At 39.5% G+C, this 16,750-nt stretch overlaps 2 protein-coding genes across 3 annotated transcripts in view; both read right to left on the bottom strand.

The window, feature by feature from the left end:
- Positions 1–16,750, bottom strand: part of LOC129415004 (uncharacterized) — a 95,561-nt gene that overhangs the window by 73,732 nt on the left and 5,079 nt on the right. The window lies entirely within an intron of this gene.
- The window catches only part of LOC129414596 (uncharacterized), a 79,632-nt gene that overhangs the window by 57,798 nt on the left and 5,084 nt on the right, over positions 1–16,750 (bottom strand). Inside the window, exons 1-3 of one of the 2 annotated variants that reach the window (XM_073867619.1) lie at positions 421–580; positions 134–190; positions 4–61 (exon numbers count right to left, since the gene is read on the bottom strand). The exons of the other annotated variant lie outside the window; for it this stretch is intronic. The gene's annotated coding sequence lies outside the window, so the exon portion shown is untranslated. Of the gene's footprint in view, positions 1–3; positions 62–133; positions 191–420; positions 581–16,750 lie in introns of those variants that run through there. 2 annotated transcript variants of the gene reach the window in all.

Here is a 16,750-nt window from a genome sequence, read left to right on the forward strand (position 1 = left end):
TACCTTAACAGGGCGAAACCAACCAGACACATGACGGTCCAGAACATCAAACACCCACATTCTACATGAAATAAATCATTTTCATACATAAAACATCCCAATAACACAAACAAAAGAAATAAACAAAACATACCTTAGCAGAGAAAAAAAATCATATACACGATGGTCCTGAGCTTCAAACTATCACTTTCTAAAACACAATAAAATACTCATTACCACTTGTACAAATTCATCCGATATGGTGCATTCATTCACAGATGCCTACGCTTTATCATAATACTAATGGCTACATCCACACCAGAACTTGCATTCACACAGGTAACCAAAAACCCCTATCCGGGCACTTTTAAACCAGATAAGCATACATCCAACACACATACCTAAAAGGGCAATTAAACAGTATCCGTAATAAACGCTTACCGTCTCATACATAGAAAGATACACGGGGACTCCCGATCCCACACGGCTACAAGCTGAGCAACAGGCAAATGCTAACAGGACCCCAGCTGCCCTGCGCCTTCGCCTGTCCTTTAAATAAGTGCGGCTTATTATCAATCTGTAATGGGATTAGAGATCGCTTTCACATTCCCCCGCCCTTCTTTCTTGCTACCTTGTTACACGGAGTTTTGCTCAGTCGGTCTATTTGCACAGTAAGTAATATTTCATGTAATACAGCACCTTTTTTTACCGTGAATATTTTTATATACTTAAAATACGCCGTTTATAAGATAGCTCCTCCAGGCAGAGTGCTGGAGGCAATCCCAGGCGTGACGATATAAGTTAACCAAATACCACACGACTCCGAGAGCGAAATTGCTTTTATACAACAGTTCGACGGCACACGTTTGAAAAACGAAAACTAGAAAACAACAACACACTGTAAAAAATCCAACTAATGAAATGTTGGACGGGCAAAAATAGTTAAACCACTTTTTTAGTTTGAGCTAGTTGAGAAGACATATTATTTTAAGTCTAGATAAATCTGTGTTTAAAATATTAAATGAATGGTTATTTTCAAATACAGTCAACATTCAGAATGGCTAGTGTTGACTGAACTAATTAAGACAAATCTGATCAATATGTGGACTTATGACAGCTATGTTTTCTGACAACAAAATGCTCATAATATTACTGTTATTTGGTCATAAAATGTAATTGTAAGAGTTGTTCATGCGTGAATGTATGTGCTTAAAGTTTTCATATGATAGCGTCTATTTAAAAATGTGCTTGGACACTTTCGGACGTAGATGAGCTCCATATGAGCTCCAGAAAATCACAGAGCGCTCACACCCCGCCCAGCGCAGCCTCGCCTCGCAAGCGCATCAGAAATCGACTGCTGGCTCTGGTATCTCTGTGGCGTTTAAACGTGATTTAGTTCATTTTAATTTCTCATACTTAACAATGAAAGGGTTATGTTTTAAATCATATTTTAGGATTGCACTTAATTGATATCGCTGTTGAGTGATGTTTCATATCTTTTACATTTGTTATAACCGGACTGCATGCGAATTTGAACTTCAGAGCTGAAGGAGCGGGTGGAGAAATAGTCCCAATATCATAACAATCTTAAAATATAGCTGCAAGCAGCAATTGCGGGGCCAAGCGCCTTCAGCGCAATGAGCACCCAAAGCACAGCAAAAACCACACGACGCAGCAACTGTGCAAAGCGCAGAAAGCGCGCAATACAGAGCCCGAAGCAAAGCAAATGCAGAGCAGAACCACTGCAGTGCGGAGCAACAACAGTAAAGATGGCAAAAATATAACACGTGTGGAAAACCAGACAGGTCGAGAAGAACGTGTTAAAGGAAACGCAAAAGGAAATCTCAATAAGTGAAAGTAAGAGCTGGTATTCGAACCCATGAACTCAGGTTCCCAAAGCACAGCACTTACCGCATGCGCCACTGAGTAAACGATTAGACCACTGAGTTGGTGTGTCCAAGCTATAGAATAGAGATTTAGATCTGTAAACATTGATATCCAGCAATTACCAAAAGTGCAGAAATGACAACAGAGAGCACAAATAACTGAAATACAATGTATAGTATGAAAATCACAAACCAAAATACCACTGCACATGGGATTCGAACCCATGACCTCAGAATCTCATGGCATGTGGTTAACCAGATGCGCAACTCAGTTAACAGAGCTCAAAGGGCAGCAAAAAACAGCTTAGGTGCTGCAAGCATTGACATATGCCAATCAACACAGATGCAGAACTGACAGTGCAGAGCAGAACTAACAGAAATACAATGTATATGAGAATCAAAAAGCTCAAGTGAGATTGAAGACAAGAAGATCATTCTGTATAGTAATGCTATACAATGTAATATACAGTCACATTAATTTACTATGACAAATAGACAACTTCACAGGCACGGTCAACTTTGGAGTGGTATTTCTAAGAAAGAGAACAGAATATCAAAAATCTGTTCAGTCGTTTCTGTGCAGATTGCTCCAAACATTATACGAGCAGTACATAAAATACCCACTAACACACTAACGTTGGTTGAAAGTTATACAGGAGGTTGTATATGATGAACAAGCAGTTACTCTTCAGGTGCCCCGAGGCCAGCAAGTGCAAAGGTAGAAACCAGATCACCACTCACCAAATAGGGAGTGACTCAAAACATCCATTTGGCATTTGCAAGTTTACCTAGCATGATGGCTAATTAGCGATTAGCAAGCTAATAATATAATACACATTCATTCATGGATAAGAGTGCCATTTCGTTTTTTGGTGTTTGGTCTTCGGTGCTGTGGGCTTGCTCGGCCGGCTGTCCATCGAGTTGTGTGTCATCATCTTGCTCAAACATTAGAGTCCTTGCTCAACTAAAAGCAGAGACAGCATCTATCTAGGTGAACCGAACAACGGTGTAATGATTCAGTTCGATTCCCAAGACTGGAGAGACGATGCTTTCCCGACTGGCCAATAGGAACGTGGCCACGCCCATGACACAATTTTCACAGAGAAAGCAAAATCCTGACACGAGAGCAAGAAATTGCATCGAGAGCAAAGAAAAGCGTTTTGATAGAAACACTTTTTTTTTAGAGAAAATGTTTTCACACTAATAGCAAAAAACATATACTTGAGAGATTTTTTTTTCTCAAAAGTAGTTTTGAGGGTTTCGAATTTGTGCTTTTTATGTTCTATCATGAGAAAATACTTTCTCTCAAAACTTTTTTTTGGTCTCAAATATTATTGTTTTTTGCTATTGGTATGAAAACTTTTTCTCTCGGGTATTCTTTTTTTTCTCATGGGGTGCTTCTTTGCTATCGGTGTGGTGGCTTTTTCTTTCGAGTGGTTTTGTTTCTCTCAGGTCGTTTAATTTGTCGCATGTAATAAAGATGCATATCTCGCTCCATACTAAATGGCCCTGCAGATGTTCTGACAGACTTTGGAGTGCCTCCTGGACTGTTTTATGGCCTCTATTTAGAGAAGACTTAATTCTGTATGTTCAGTCTGTATGATAAGTGAATAAAGCTTTTGTTTTTATGTGACTGAAGTTAATTATTTGTTAACAACACCAGCATAAATTATTTGATAAATAATTAAAAAAAGTTTCTTAAAAATTCCCAAATAATAAATATTAATTAAAATAACACATACAACATTGAGTAAATACTTAAACTTTAATTGACAGAGTCTTTGCTGTAAGTTTTTAAAGATTCAACTGATTAAAACATTTTAGTTGAATGAACTATAAAGCTAGTTGAGCAAACATACTTTTTTATATTTGAGTCAAGTTTGGGCCAACTAAAAAACATCAATCCAGGTAACACTTTGGAGTCAGAAATTGAGTGAATGTAAAATTTCTGTGGAACTAGATACTAAAAAATAATTAATTGAGCCAACAATTTATTTTTTACAGTGCAGAGTTATTTTAAAAGCCACTTTGTTTGGGAACTACTTTCTTCCGCCACGGATTTCACTCGGCTGTTTTGAATCTCATAACAAGCCGTTTCTTAATATTAGCGTTTCTTTGTCACAAGATGGAGTTTTAAGATTAGTTCAGTCGAGAATATATATGTATAATATTCAAATATGCAGTCGATAAGTTAAGAGAGCGCCTGTTTGAACGTTTGCTTAAGGAACCTTCGTTACGTGAGAACCAGAGAGCGGACGTCAGTGGTTACTCGCCCCACTGACCACCGCCCTCTCTGGGCTACATCTCTGACAGGAATTCCCTGGCTCTGATGTTGGCCTTGTCTGTTATTAACTCGCTTAATATTAGACTTTGTGCTTGCCAGTACTATATAAAAGTTTTTTAAAAGTGTCAAAGAGATGTTTTTGCATGCTGCTTATAAATATATCAGTGGCGATATCTCATAACGTGTTTTAATATTCACGTCACAATAAATTCGTTATCAATTGTCCAAATTTAAAAGCTGCAGTGCTTACCTGCAGTTCCACTATGTTTTCGCTTTCTCGGAGTTGCTTACACACACACACACAGATATATATATATATATATATATTTATACAACAGTTCTTTCTGGTTCTCAAATCTGCTTGGCTAAGAGCTATACGATATTGTGTTGATAACGGCACTGTAAGCGCTTCACCTTTCGTATTATTCCGCCACCTAGTGAATGGAGGTCCTAAACAGGCTCATCTCTGAATGGAAAAACACAGACGCGCTGTTTGAATCACTCTCCGTGTGTCTCATTAGTTTACTAGCTCATAAATCAGTCTGTGAATCCCCAATCAGAAGTTATTAATAAAGTTAATGGGATTAATGTCTTGTCACATCGTGTGGACGATTAACACTTGGAAACAGGAATATAGACACTCGTTTTTTTTCTGGAGCTATATTTCTTATCAGAACGCGAGGGCGCCGTGGAGCTGCGGGTGGGCACTGCAGCTTTTGGATGTGGACATTGGTCATTTACTTTATCGTGACGTGACTGTTGAAGCATGTTGTGAGATGTCGCCACTGGTATATTTATAAGCAGCATGCAAAAACATCTCTCTGGCACTTATAGAAAACCGTTTTGTTTAGTGCTGGCTAGAACAAAGTTTAATAATAATCGAGTGCTCGTATCGCGTTAAGAATAAATGAGAAAGCAATAGTGACGTTACACAAGTATAGTTTTATTAACTTTTACCTCGCGCCAAAACAATAACAACACAAAAGACACTAAATATGAATAAAAAAAACAAGTACTGTACTAGTTTGATCATGACACCAAATATATAGGAGCTATATCACACTCCTACTCGAGCGATATTGCTTAAATATGTATATACACACAAAGTGCCCTTCATAAATATTGGGATATGTTATTATATATGTAAAAGTGTATTTTAGTGTATTTCAGGGCCAAATATAATGGGACAGTTCGCTTAAAAGTTGTTTTATGGACGTGAATTGTGTACATGATGTGTGTTTACAGCCACAGCGTCCAAATGCCAAACTTCAACTTTAGATCACAACATGCTTCATATATGAGGAAATTATTTAACAAATACAAAATGCATGTCCAATACAGCTCAACTGTCCCATTACGTTTGGCCCATTTAAACGACTGTAATTCCTAAATCCTAAATTCCTTTTATTTTATATTTTGTGAATGTGCAGTGAGCACTTGTTTTAAACACTTGTACACACAAAGAAATTGTTATTGTACATTTGCTGACATTAAAAAATAACATTAAACTTACCACTTGGTGTATTTGCAAAACTATTTAAAGGGTTTTATATATTGTTTTTAAGGTTAGTGATTGCAAACAATTTCCTTAAAAATGTTGAAAGTTAGTCAATGAAATGTGTTTATTTAAATGTAGCTAAAATAAATTGATTGCAACCACTTACCTTAAAAAAAAATATTAAATTCAATTAATAATTTTTCATCAGTCATAAATAAATAATATACGAGAATGTAGCACAATTAAATATGGCAGAAATTACTAAGCTTTTTTATACTAGGGTTACTAAATAAAATTAAGTTCAACACATTTTTTTTGTTTAAATGTAGCTTAAATAAATTGATTGCAACCGCTTACCTTAAAAAAAATTATTAAATTGAATGAATCATTTTTTTCAGTGTACATATACAAGTTATATCCAGATAATGAGATGAGTGGCAGGATAATACACATTGTATCCTTTACACGTTTCTTGTCTTCTATTCAGTGTTCCTTAACTGGGCACTGCTATACAACACCTTTACTCTAATCTATAATGATTAGGTGTTAAAGGCGGAGTCCACGATGTTTGAAAAACGCGTTGGAAAAGGAGACGGGCCGACTACCAAAACACACTTATAGCCAATCAAATCAAATCAAATGCCGGGTTGCGTATGTGTGGGGCGGGTCTATCAACAGAAGGTCCAGATTCTATTGGGGTAGGGGCGTGTTTGTTTAGGTGATTTCAAATATCAACATTGGCTTTCAAACATCATGGACTCCGCCTTTAATGTAGATTAGAAGTTCTCCCGTTCTCTCTCTCTCATCTCTGCCATGTCTATTTAACATGCGGGGGCGCTCCCGCGTCTTCTCGCGGTTCTGAGGCATGTGTTGACTTTTCTCGGGCTGCGTAGACTCATCGGTAGATTAAACTGAGCGCAAGGTGACATAAAACTTTTACGCGTCATGCAAATTTGCGGTAAAAACCCGTTCGCGCATTCCGTAGTTTTATCACGCGGCCCACACATGCGCGACTACTTCGTATTTCTTTGGCGCTAAACGATCTGCTCAGTTAACACAGTATTTGAGTTCTCCTCCATGTGTCTCTATGCAACTGACTGTATGGGGCGGAGCCACGTAACCTCACACGCAGTAGTATGTTTTAAAGGGAAAGTATTAACAGGATTAAAAACTGAAATAACCGACATGATAAAATAAGGTCGGTTAACGTTTCTGAATTTCGGTTTCGGTTATTTTTCGATTAATAGTGCAGCCCTAATAGGAATGTTGTCATATTCTTGTCTAATACAGACTTCTAGTTGCTCAACTGTCTTAGGTCTTCTTTGTCGCATCTTCCTCTTTATGATGCACCAAATGTTTTCTATGGGTGAAAGATCTGGACTGCAGGCTGGCCATTTCAGTACTCAGATCCTTCTTTTACGCAGCCATGATGTTGTAATTGATGCAGTATGTGGTCTGGCATTGTCATGTTGGAAAATGCAAGGTCTTCGCTGAAAGAGATGACGTCTGAATGGGATCATATGTATCTAGAACTTGGATAAACCTTTCAGCATTGATGGTGCCTTTCCAGATGTGTAAGCTGCCCATGCCACACGCACTCATGCAACCCCAAACCATCAGAGATGCAGGCTTCTGAACTTAGCGCTAATAACAACTTGGGTTGTCATTGTCCTCTTCAGTCTGGATGAAATGGTATCCCAGTTTACCAAAAAGAACTTCAAATTTTGATTCGTCTGACCACAGAACAGTTTTTCACTTTGCCAAAGTCCATTTTAAATGAGCCTTGCCCAGAGAAAACGCCTCTGCTTCTGGATCATGTTTAGATATGGCTTCTTGTTTGACCTATAGAGTTTTAGCTGGCAATGGCGAATGACACTGTGAATTGTGTTCACTGACAATGTTTTCTGGAAGTATTCCAGAGCCCATGTTGTGATTTCCATTACAGTAGCATTCCTGTATGTGATGCAGTGCCGTCTAAGAGCCCGAAGATCACAGGCATCCAGTATGGTTTTCCGGCCTTGACCCTTACGCACAGAGATTGTTCCAGATTCTCTAAACCTTTGAATGATATTTTGCACTGTAGATGATGATAACTTTAATCTCTTTGCAATTTAAAATAACAGAGATGAGTGCTGGGTCAATTTCTTCTTTATCTAACGTACTGGTACGTGGTGCTGGGGGCGATCTCTTAAGTGTTCCTCCAATAACGTGTTTGGTTTTTCTCTCCACAGGCTGCTAACTGGGACACAGAGGATCGATTGTTGGGCCACTGATGACACCTCTCCCGCCTTTCCAGCTTGGGGCGTCGTACGGTAGGTATGGTTCAGGTAGGGCTTCCTAGCTCCCTTTCTCCTCCTTTACAGGCTATCGTTTTTCTAGTGAGTGCTCAGGGTTTTCTCTCTCATCGCAGGCTGCTGGCTGGAACACAGAAAGACAAGTATTCACACTGCTAATGACTCGCTCACCTCTCCAGCTCGGGACAGCGTACAGTAAGTATGGTACAGGTAGGTTTTACTCGTTCACTTCCTTTCTTCACAGGCTGCTGGCAGAGACACAGAAAGACAGTTATTCACACTGCTGATGACTCGCTCACCTCTCCAACTCGGGACAGCGTACAGTGAGTACGGTACAGGTAAGTTTTACTCGTTCGCTTTCTTTCTTCACAGGCTGCTAGCTGGGACACAGAACATTAATTAATATTCACTGGGGTAGCGTTTCCACGGCAACGCCGCACACAGTAAAACACAAGGGAGACGTCTACAGTACTTCCCTCTACTCTACTCCACTTTGATAACACTCGTGGTCGATTGTTAGACACTTATGCATTTATTCCGTGGGTTGGGAATGATGGACTTACGGTGACCGTGTTCTCTCAACTCGACAGATGCCTCGAGACTGTAGGATGATGGGGCGGTGTGAAACAGACCTCCCAGCGACCGCTGCTACTGTCGAGGGGAAGATTTCCATACCCTCACACCGAGCCGAGCGCTGCCCTCTCTTTTCCGCTTCCTGGACAGGGGCGCCCTTTTGGAGAGGCTTCGGGACAGGTGGGATCTAACTCCGCGCGGAGGCGCCTTCCTCCTCACACAGTAGATGTTCTGTACATATACACAAGCTAGCGTTAATCTTAGGTTCACTCACACAGTCTCGAGCAGTCGAACTCTTCACCACCACTCCACAGAACAACCCAAATCCAAAAGATGGCCGCCGACTATCACCACGGTAAGTATTCACATCCAGGGGCTCGCCCCCAGCATATGCCAGATAGTAAAAGAACTGGTACCCACAGCGTTTCGTTTTCCCACAGCGAGATTGGTGGAGGCTGGGTTTTTCTGACGATACACACAACACAGCAACACACTGCACCACTTCAAAGTGTATGTCCACAGCAAAACACAGACTCACCCACAGCACTCAAAGTGAACACTTAGGACGCCCCGTCTTCCTCCACTTCATCGGAGTCCGTTAGGCGAATGTTAACGCGGGCCAGTCGCGTCCACGCCACTGTAGCGGGCCCAAACTCGTCTTCCTCCGGCTCTCCCACCACACTGCTCCGTGGCAGGGCTGTCACTCCTTGCACTGAAATCCTTCAATGCAGACAGAGCAAATACACAGCGTAACCACCATCAATAGTGTATACTCACAGTCGCTGTACAATCCTCTCCGATACGTTCCTCTTCCTTACACACAGATATATGTTTCCAACAGCACACGGCGAGATGCTTCTTCCTAGTTATGTTACACAATAATTCCTTTAAGTTCTAATTTCTTCATAGATGTGGTCACTCACTCTAACTCTGTTTTTCTTCTGTTTCGTTTCCGTTTCCAGCGATTTCCTGTCGTCTCCCAGGTACTACGATTCGTTCTGTCCTCCACAGCCACGCCAGCTCCAGCCTAAGCGACACCAGCAGCAAAGATAAACAGCACACGACAACAGCACCAAACCACAGCACAAAGCAACAGCTTCTTCGTGGTGCTCCTTTAAATGATCCACAGCATGCCTTCCTTTCACCTCCTGCGGCTCTGTCCTCTTTCCGCTCGCTTCCCAGCGATACCCGGATCAACAAAGCCTTCGGGCTCTTCAAAAGGTGCGTGTCTTCAGTCCGCCCTTGGCAAAAAGGAGCTTTCCCAGTGTCAATCGCCGCTTTACTTGTGTTCCTGCAGAGCTATTTATGTGTCTCATCCTCACACAGCCTCCAATCACAATTTGCTTCTTTAATTCGTTGCACCTGTGGCTCGTAAGGCCCTGATGGTGTTGCCCTTGGAAACCAGGAAGTATTTGTGTTTTTTAAAATTTGGTCCGGGCAGAAACCATCTTCGGGCGGAACCAAATTTCGCCATTTTAGGTTCACCTTGTGACATATATACACTGTAAAAAGTGAAACATTGGATTAACTTAATAAAATTGAAGTAACCATTCACAATAAAGATTTTATTGACCTAATGTTCAGAAACTATTTAGTTCAAACTAATTTTTTGCATTTCATTAAAACTCTTTTCTGAATTTGGTGTAAATCAATATTTTAAACTGGTTTAAAAAAATGTTTTTAACAGACTTGATCTAAATTGAGTTTTCTTCAATCTAAAATATGTATTCATTGCAAGTAATATGAAAGGCTTCATAATTGGCAAAATCTAAAAATTGGCATAATAAAATTGGAAGAATATAATTACATTTTAAATATATATATATTTTACAATTTTAAATAAATATTATTATTTTAAATATTTTGAGTAGATTGTGGTCCCTTACCATGTAGCGATGTGTGTTTAAACATGACATGATAATTTATTTAGAGAAAACAACAAAATGCTAGCATTTATTTATTCACCTATTCTAAGCCATTCAGTGTATTGTTTTTTGTGGCTCTGCCCCATTCAAGTTTCAGCGTCCTGGCACACATTGACCTTTAAAGCCAGGTTCTGGCCCTCTAACTATTAGGGCCCGAGCACAGAGGAGCAGGCCAGCATGGCCTACACCGTGGGTGCAAAGCCCTATTGTTTTTGCTCAGTTTCTTTTACTTTTTCTTCTCCAAAATGAATCACATTTTTGGGGCCTAAACAATGAAACTTTGCACACGCGTCAGAAGTGACGAAAATGTACATGTGGTATAGGCATCCGAAGTGGGCGTGTAGAAATGGCTCGATAGCGCCTCCTGCAAAATTTCAAGAGAACAGCTCTCCCGCTACGAAAAACTTAAGATACAAATTTTGGTAGGGTCATCTATCACCTCAAGACCTACAAAAAAGCGATTTCCAGGCTTCGTACTTTAACAAACTCCTCCTAGAGATTTTTTCAGATCATCATCATATTTGGTCAGTCTCATCTAAAGGCCCTTGTGATGTTAAATTGCTGAGCTTTTGACTTTTCGTTGGAGGGTGTGTCCGTGGCGGCCTGACAAATTTCACAATGTTCGCATGAAACAGGAAGTTGTTATAACTCAGGCATACAATGTCCAATCTACCCCAAGCTTCACATGTTTCATAAGGGTCTTGGCCCGAACACATTTCAATGCCAATATTTAGGTTCCGTCATAGCGCCACCTATAGGTAGCAGGAAATGCCATGTTTTACGCCGTGATTTACTGCTCTTAGAGATTTAATCAAGTCATCATCATTTTTGGTCAGACTAATCTTAGGGCCTTTGCGATGATAAATTGTGAAGATCTTGACTTTTCGTTGAAGGGCGTGTCCGTGGCAGCCTGGCAAAGTGTGATGTTTCACCGTGAAACAGGAAGCTGTTGTAATTCAGGCATACATTGTCCAATCTGCCCCTGACTTCACACGTTTGATAAGGGTCCCGGCCTGAACACATCAATATGGCATAATTCAGTAACAGTAATAGCGCCACCTAGAGGCAGCAGGAAATACCATGTTTTACGCTGTGACTTACTGCTCTTAGAGATTTAACCATATCAACATCATATTTCCTCAGTCTAATCCCAAGACCTTTTGTGATGATAAATAGCGACGACCTTAACATTTTGTTAAAGGGCGCTTCTGCGGCGACCTCGCAAATTATAGCTAAATTAATCACATTTTTGACAGCCTAAACATGCTCAAAAAGTCATGAAACGTTGCACACGTCTAAAATGTGGTGACATTTTTTATTTGAAATAGGCTTCAGAACTGGAGGTGTAAAAATGGCTCGATAGCGCCACCTACAAAAACTTGAGAGAGCAAATTTCTGCTTTTCGCCATAAAACAGGAAGTTGTTCTAACTCAGGCTTAAACCATCCAATCTGACCCATACTTCACATGTTTGATAAGTGTCCTGATCTGAACACATCAACATGGCAATATTCAGAGACAGTTATAGCGCCACCTGTTGCAGCAGAAAATGTAAGGTTTTACACAGTGATTTACTGCTCTTTGAAATGTATTCAGATCATCATAATATTTGGTCATCATCATATTTGGTCAGACTGATCTTAAGGACTTGCAAAGTTTGATGTTTCACCATGAGAAAGCTGGTGTAACTCAGGCATACAATGTCCGACCTGTCACAGACTTCATGGGCTGTATCTTACACCTGGCGCAATGTGCGACGCAAGTGTTTTTTGCTAGTTTCAACCCGGCGCAATGACCATTTTCACATTTAGTGCCACGTTGTTTAAATAGCAAATGCATTTGCGCCCATTTTTGCACCCATGGTCGTTCTGATATAAAAACGAGGTGTGTTCAGGCGCATTCTTGCCGCGTTGCTATTTTTGAGGCAACTAAAATAGACTGCGCCATTGACCAACAAAAATCTGGTCTAAAGTCTATGGCACAATAGTGTTTTTTGTTATTTAATAAGCGCGTTAGAAATATGCGCCTATAAACAGGACGACAACGTGGGTTTGCTTATCACACACATGAATGCGCAGCAGCACAAAAACGCTTTTAAATATGAAAAATTAAAGCATTTAAATTTAAAAGATTATTATTGAGTCTCTTGGACATAAATGAGGACTGATTATGAGACTTTAGAAGGCGTAAAGAGCTGCTTCACCTGCAGCCTGGTAAGTAAATAAATGCTTTTCTTTAAACAAATGCATCTGTTTTTAAATGTTTTTTTTAAATGCTACCTCACAGATGTATGATCAATGAGAAACATTTTTAAGTAATGCTTAAAAAAAACGAATGGCGCTGTCCAAGTGCTGAACCTTGCAGAGAGCCATTTGTAAATTCTTTATCTCCTGTTTGTTACAAATAAAGTATTTTTAAAGTACAAACATTTTCTTACATACTTGTAAATTATTTTTTGATGATGTTGGATAGCCATACATTTACAGCAATTAAAAGCCTGCTTTTTTACTTCCATGACTAAAAGAAAGCGGGTTTTAAAGGTTTTAATAAAAAATAAAAATTCAATACAAGTGAAAAACAACACAATTATTTAACATTAATCTTAAACTCGGGATCTTCTTCCTGCGCTTAGGTTTTTCAGTTTACAAAATCCGTCATCTAAATAGGGATTAGACATAACGCCAGCGCAACTGGCTTTTAAAGGGGATGAGAGCTGAGACTCTCATTGGTTTATTGCACGTTACTCCCAAAACACACCCATTACTCATTAAAAGAATATGACCAACCCTTTTCGACCGTGCGCTCGGCACACAAACCTTTTTTCCTGTCCTTTAAATTAGCAAAAGTGGATTCAGACACGCCCATTTAGACCGTGCGCTGTGCCCTTTAGACAATTCACTTAGATCGTTAAAATAGGGCCCTAAGTGTTTGTATTGCACATGCTTAGTTTTTTGGCATTTCATCTTTAAGTAAGGCTAATGAGTCCGTGTACGCTTTATTCATTTAATGTCCTATCTGAAATCATGTAAAGAGAAATGGGAAATCTTTTTTTTTTCCGTTTATTTAAAAAAATGGAAAATGAGATTATGGCACAAATCAGTTCATAGGTTCTATATTTCATTTATGCCTCTGGTCGGCGCTGAAATGCGCCCCTTATCTGATTGGCTAAACCGCGGCCTGGCTTCCTTGTGTCAGGCAGAATACGAGTCCTTCAAGTTCGCAACGTAAGGCAGGACTCACTGATAACTCTGCATGATATTTGATGCAGAAATATATTTCTGAACACATAATTAATGCTGCTGCGTAGCTTTGCTGGTCAAAGTAAAAATTTGTAGTTGGTTGTAGTTGTTGTGGTAATACCCTTACCATATTTACTTGTTAAAAACCAGTTTGCCTTTATTTCATATGTGTGATGATATTGATGTTTTATTGAAACAGCTAGTTTAGTTTTATATCAGCATTATGGCAATTGATGTTTCCTTTAGCTGATCACTTGTTTTCCTCTGACCCATAGGTGTCATTTACACTGGGGACGCTGGGGACATGTCCCCACCACTTTTTAAAATGGCTGATTTTGTCCCCAGCACTTTTTGAAAGCATTTGGTTAAAATGTTCTGAAAAATCAAGCAATACATGTGCGACTTTAACTGCAAAAATGACTTTCTTACTTAGTAGTTTTGTTTTGTTTTCAGTAGAAATATCAAAAAATTCTTAAATCAAGATGTATTTTCTTGATAAGCAGAATTATGTAAAAAAATAAGTCTAATTTTTGACAAATAAAAAAATATCTAAAAATTCTTAAATTAAAGGGACCATTTAAAATATCCGCCAAAAAAAGAAATCTATTCATACTCCACACTCCAAACAGACGGGGGCAGTATACCTCCAGAAAGTGAGTTGGTCTATTTTAATTTAGCAGGTGCAAATTTAGCAGCATATATCAAGTTTGATTTACATTAGCAACTAAGTTATCATTAATCACAAAAAACACATTCGGTCTCATTAAAATTGCAATGTTTTCCGCTGCGTTTCGTGCGTCCATTTGGTGTTCATTATCATCGAAGACATTTCAAGCTTCTTAGCGAATGTTACATTTTAGCATCAGCTTGGTAGATAACGGGTGAAAACCGGATCGGATCCGTGGGTAGAGCTAACTATTAAACTCTAACAGCTAAGGATGCGCGATAATTTGCATGCGATTGCGCTTCTCGTCAGTGAAGCCGGTTTCTTGATTAAAAGTGAATCGCCATCAGCTGCTTTCAGATGGAGCCACATTTACTGCACAAAGCCGTAGTTCATGTACAAGCTGAGCATAGGCTATCGCAATGCCTATTATAAGTGAACTTCTAGCGAAATACTAACAGCATCTTACTTACCAATCGAAAAGAAATGTTGTCATTTCGGAGTCGAACCTCATTTCTTTCGTGTCCATTAATGTTAGTCGTCTCCAGCGATGAAAAGCAGTGCCAGTATTTACTCTGGTTTGGTTCCTTTATTTATCATATTTTATTTGTGATTCTGAGCGCGTTGTTCCCTGCAGCAAATGGTTGTGGTAGTAGTAAATGTCTCTTGCTTTAGCCATTCTTCCGCTCTCTTCCCTGAACTGAAATACGTCCGAAAACCCTATTGCAAGGCAGGGAGGCATGTCCAAATCGATGGCTGTCCGCACTGCATTTCTCTGAGCTACCTTCATGCCTCTTAAGTCAACAAGTCAGCTGCCTTAAGTTTTCGGACGCAGCGGTGGTAGTAGTAGAGGGCTGTACTCCCGCATATGCGACTTATTCGTGTATTGCAGTTTGGCTGGTGGTTATGTGCGTGGCCCGCATACCGCCTCCCATGGTCGAAACTGGTATTACAACACCAGTCGGGCTGTAGCTAGTAATTTAGCATGCTAATTCAGATTGATATTTCTGCAGCACTATACCTTGTCATTTTTTTAATGACATCTTTGCCCTTATTTCTTCTCATTCTTTTGATGCGTGTAGCTAATTTTTAAAAATCTTTTACCTCAATTATTACAAATAGCACCTTTAAGGTGTTTTTTCAATTAGCAAAATCTAAGTTTTTAGACCAAAAATATCAAATTTAAGTGATTTTGTGCATAAAACAAGCAAGAAAATCTGCCAATGGGGTTTTTGTTTAAGAAAAAATTTCAAGATTTTTTGCTTACCCCATTGGCAGATTTTTTTTTGCTTGTTTTATGCACAAAATCACTTACATTTGGTCTTTTTTGGTCTAAAAACTAGACTTATTTTCTTAGGTCATTTTGCTCATCAAAAAAAAGCATCTTAATTTATGAATTTTTTACAGTATTGTTCAAAATAATAGCAGTACAATGTGACTAACCAGAATAATCAAGGTTTTTAATATATTTTTTTATTGCTACGTGGCAAACAAGTTACCAGTAGGTTCAGTAGATTCTCAGAAAACAAATGAGACCCAGCATTCATGATATGCACGCTCTTAAGGCTGTGCAATTGGGCAATTAGTTGAATTAGTTGAAAGGGGTGTGTTCAAATAAATAGCAGTGTGGCATTCAATCACTGAGGTCATCAATTTTGTGAAGAAACAGGTGTGAATCAGGTGGCCCCTATTTAAGGATGAAGCCAACACTTGTTGAACATGCATTTGAAAGCTGAGGAAAATGGGTCGTTCAAGACATTGTTCAGAAGAACAGTGTACTTTGATTAAAAAGTTGATTGGAGAGGGGAAAACCTATAAAGAGGTGCAAAAAATGATAGGCTGTTCAGCTAAACTGATCTCCAATACCTTAAAATGGAGAGCAAAACCAGAGAGACGTGGAAGAAAACGGAAGACAACCATCAAAATGGATAGAAGAATAACCAGAATGGTAAAGGCTCAGCCAATGATCACCTCCAGGATGATCAAAGACAGTCTGGAGACCTGTAAGTACTGTGACAGTTAGAAGACGTCTGTGTGAAGCTAATCTATTTTCAAGAATCCCCCGCAAAGTCCCTCTGTTAAAAAAAAGGCATGTGCAGAGGAGGTTGCAATTTGCCAAAGAACACATCAACTGGCCTAAAGAGAAATGGAGGAACATTTTGTGGACTGATGAGAGTAAAATTGTTCTTTTTGGGTCCAAGGGCCACAGGCAGTTTGTGAGACGACCCCCAAACTCTGAATTCAAGCCACAGTACACAGTTAAGACAGTGAAGCATGGAGGTGCAAGCATCATGATATGGGCATGTTTCTCCTACTATGGTGTTGGGCCTATTTATCGCATACCAGGGATCATGGATCAGTTTGCATATGTTAAAATACTTGAAGAGGACATGCCCTTGAAATGGTTGT

The sequence above is a fragment of the Misgurnus anguillicaudatus genome, chromosome 5 (genome assembly GCF_027580225.2).
Source record: "Misgurnus anguillicaudatus chromosome 5, ASM2758022v2, whole genome shotgun sequence".
Classification (NCBI taxonomy): Eukaryota; Metazoa; Chordata; class Actinopteri; order Cypriniformes; family Cobitidae; genus Misgurnus; species Misgurnus anguillicaudatus.